Below are 3,713 nucleotides of genomic sequence, written 5' to 3'. Positions count from 1 at the left end.
GAAAGATAATCAAGTTGTCATACAAAGTATAGCTAGTGCCATAGATCCATAACTTCCTTAGTTCCAAACATTACACTTAGATATAAACCTAATCCAAGGCATCGAGCAATGAAGAGAGAGAAACGAAAGCAAAAACAAGTGAGTTTAATGGTTCTGATGGGGGTAGTAGAAACAATAATTGTGGATATGAGGAGAGTTCATTAGTGCATGAGGCACACCATCTTATATTGTAATTGTCCTATTTTGTAATGCAAGTCAAGCTGATTGGGCTTCCTAATTTTTATGTATATCAATGCTTATTTATAATGCAAGAAATGACATTATTTAGTAGCTTTGGGTTTTCTTGTCTTATAATTCAAGCAAATTTTTAGCTTCCAAAGCTTTATGTATATCCTTATACATTATGTAATGTAATAAGGGCTACTATTTAGTTATTATTCTTCTTGTTTTATATTGATCACATTATGCATTTGATTATGTTATAAACATTGAAATTTCAAAAGTTAGGAAAATTGGTTAAACAACCCTTAACTATGCAAATTAAAGATATTGAAAAAGTTATTAGCGTTTACTTTAAATGCAATTCTCTTAGTGGGAACATTTAAAAAAATTAGATTAAAAATGGACCTTTTAAAAGATTTAACTCACTTACTCCCCTCAAAAAAATGGGGCCACAATTAAATTTTTGCAAAGAAACTCTGAATTTGTCAAACCTTTAATATTTAAAATGTACTCTTTTAACTCTTTTTGTTGATCTATAGTACATCTTGAGATTCTTCATATTTCAAAAGATTCCAAATTGATGTGAACCCTCATGACATGCGATAGATCAATGGAAAGAGCTCAAACAATACATTTTAAACATCCAAGGTCCAAGAAATTTGGAGTTTATTTGCAAAAATTTCATAGTGGCCCCATTTTTTAGGAGAGAGAGTAAGTCAAACCCACTAAAAAACCCATTTTTTAGTCCTATTTTTCCCTAATATACATATCTCACATATTAAATCATTTTTCATGAAAGTTTTATGATAATCAAATCTTTTTTGAGATGGCTTTGATTAGAAGCACTTTTTTTTTCCATTTTTCATGAAAATGGTCTCAAAGGTGGATATAGAAGTATAGACTTTCAAGCTTATTTGGCCTCCTTCTATTTTCCTTCAACTACTATCTTGTGTTGATCACATTTTCTTGAAGGCATTTCACCTTGATCTTTATGGTTGAGGAGAAATTGAATTTTTTGCATGTAGAGGATTTGAAATTCCATAAGAGTGGCTTTTCTACTAAAAGAATAGGATTAATATCTTGTGAAAATTGCAGTTTGAATGTGTTTAAAATCATGTTTATGCTCGCACTTGCAACATGTAAATGATTTTAGGCATGGATCACTTGATGTGTAGGTAAGCTCACGTATAGACTTGCCCATAAGTTTTTTAGGTTCATAAAATGTGTCTATTTTACTATCTATGAGCCTCATCCTTTGTAGTGATAATTGGAGTACCATAACTACTACCTACTACAACTAAATTTAACCTCATGAAATAAGTTAAGAGAATCAGTAACATTGTATAACATTAATTAAAGTTGATTCTAGTTTATAAAGGTAAAGAAAAACCAAAAAGCCAATACGATAGGGCTTGAAAGAATAGAGCATGGTGATTCAAACCAACTAGTACTTGTATGATGGGCTTTTAGAGCATAGCTTCTTCTTAAAAAGAAGGCGATCTATAAACAGATCAAGGTTGGAAGGGTACAATATTGTAAATTAACCTTCAAACAAGATCCAATATAATAAATTATAGAAGGTTAGTTGCATAATATATCACAAATGTGATAAATATTGGAAGTTGTCCTTTCTAAAGTTGTTCTTGGTCTATCTTTTTTGTAAGGACCAACCTCTGAGTTCATTCATAAAGGTATGCCATGTTGATATGTCAATCAATGGCACCTTCTCCACTTCTCAATTTTTGATCCATGGTATGGGCAATCCTCATGCTTTAGTCAAAGGATTGATTTGCCACCTACAAAGCATCAAAGTGTCAAAGTAATTAACCATACTGAGAAGATGATACAAAAATGATAGAATAAAAAATGCACTTGTTTTTAGAGAAGTGTGTATGCATACACCCGCATCATTTCATAATAGGGAAATGAAGCTACCGTGTACTTTGTTCACCCTGCCTCTTTCCCCACACATAACTGCCCCCCCCCCCCCCCCCCCCCCCCAATTTCTTCTTCTTCTTCAATTTCTCTCTCATGTCTTGCCTCTCGGCTGCACCTTCCACCCTCCGACCACCTACACCTCCCACTGCCTTACCCTCCATGGATTACATGTTGTAGGTGCTTGTTTCAGCCCATACACTGCTCTACATAGTCTATACACATAATTGGGGTGAACCATGCTCTCATGACCCTATGTTTTCTTCATATACACTTCTTCTGGTATCTTTACATCCATTTGATGCTAGACTCACCCTTTAGCCATTACAATAACAACTATTGTAGTTGCTATCTTTGCCACTAGAGCAAATGTCTTCTCATAATCAATCCGATAAGTCTATGCAAAACCTTTGGCAAGCCAGTCTTGCTTTATACATGCTCACACTTCCATCTACATTATGTATTACTTTATGTGCCCACTTGTAGCCTTTAGCTTTCTTTTCATGAGGTAGTGGCACCAAATCTCAAGTTTACTTTATATGTAATATAGCCATTTCTTCATCCATGGGTTTTTCCTAGTACACAAAACTAATAACTTCCTCCAAATAAGTGGGCTCTCTCTCTCTCTCTCCACATGTATACGCTGGAAGTTTATCATGAGACAGCGATTTCGCAAGTGGCATGGCTGAATTGTTTGTCGTTGCTGAGCAATTAGGCAAAGAGAGAGTGCAAAACACTCACTGGGGAGCAAATTAATTCCTCGGTCCCAAGTTCCCTTGAGCGTGCAAAAGCAATGATGGTACTCTGATAAGTCACGTGGAATTACAAGAGGCTTGCCTGGAGGCATCGGCTGCAGCGGGTGCTGCTTGTCGTACTGTGAGCCCTGCCACGAGCCCACATATTATTGTAATGGCGATCATGGTCATGATCAGTCGTATTGCCGAGGTAATTACATATGAAGAAGAAGAGGAAGGAGAAGAAGAAGAAGAACAAGGAAACCAGCAGGAAGAAGCCGCCGCACGACCGGTATAAGCACAGCATGACTTATAATCACTGCAGCTCGTGTTCGGATCCCTCTCTCTCTCTCTCTCTCTCTCTCTCTCTCCAGCTCCTACAAGTGAGTGACTCGATCTTCTACCAGCCGCGTAGTGATCAGGGAGAGACACACGCACACACCCCTCTCATTCTCTCTCTCTCTCTCTCTCTCTCTCTCTCTCTCTCTCCGAGTCGCTCCCCTTCTTCTGCTGCTTCTCCTTCTCCTTCACCTTCTCTAAACTAACATATTAACGAGGCGTATTTCTTCCTCTTCTCTCAATAAAGGTATTAATAAGGCGCGCGCGAGAGAGAGAGAGAGAGAGAGAGAGAGAGAGAGAGAGAGAGAGGATACTACTAGCTTATACCACACTCAACCATATATTGCGATAAACCGAAGGGGAAAATTCGCCGCCCACGTTTCATGTAAGCAAGGCATCATTGAAGTTTGGATGCATTGCTGTATTAAAACCCAAAAGTTGTGATAGATTAACTGCTCTTTTCCAATGCTGGAAGTAGAGAAC

The 3,713-nt window shown here is 37.3% G+C and overlaps 1 long non-coding RNA gene across 1 annotated transcript; it reads right to left on the bottom strand.

Annotated features, from left to right (window-relative positions):
• Window positions 1-1,681: 1,681 nt before the first annotated feature.
• On the bottom strand, window positions 1,682-3,431 carry LOC148029629 (uncharacterized). The gene is made up of 2 exons (XR_015692246.1): window positions 2,995-3,431; window positions 1,682-2,018 (listed from the first exon to the last, which is right to left on the bottom strand). It is a non-coding gene; the product is annotated as an uncharacterized LOC148029629 (long non-coding RNA).
• Window positions 3,432-3,713: the final 282 nt, after the last annotated feature.

Source organism: Lygodium microphyllum, chromosome 10 (genome assembly GCF_053477565.2).
Source record: "Lygodium microphyllum isolate KBCC chromosome 10, Lygodium_microphyllum_v1.1.10, whole genome shotgun sequence".
Classification (NCBI taxonomy): Eukaryota; Viridiplantae; Streptophyta; class Polypodiopsida; order Schizaeales; family Lygodiaceae; genus Lygodium; species Lygodium microphyllum.
This window is presented reverse-complemented; position numbering and strand designations above follow the sequence as displayed.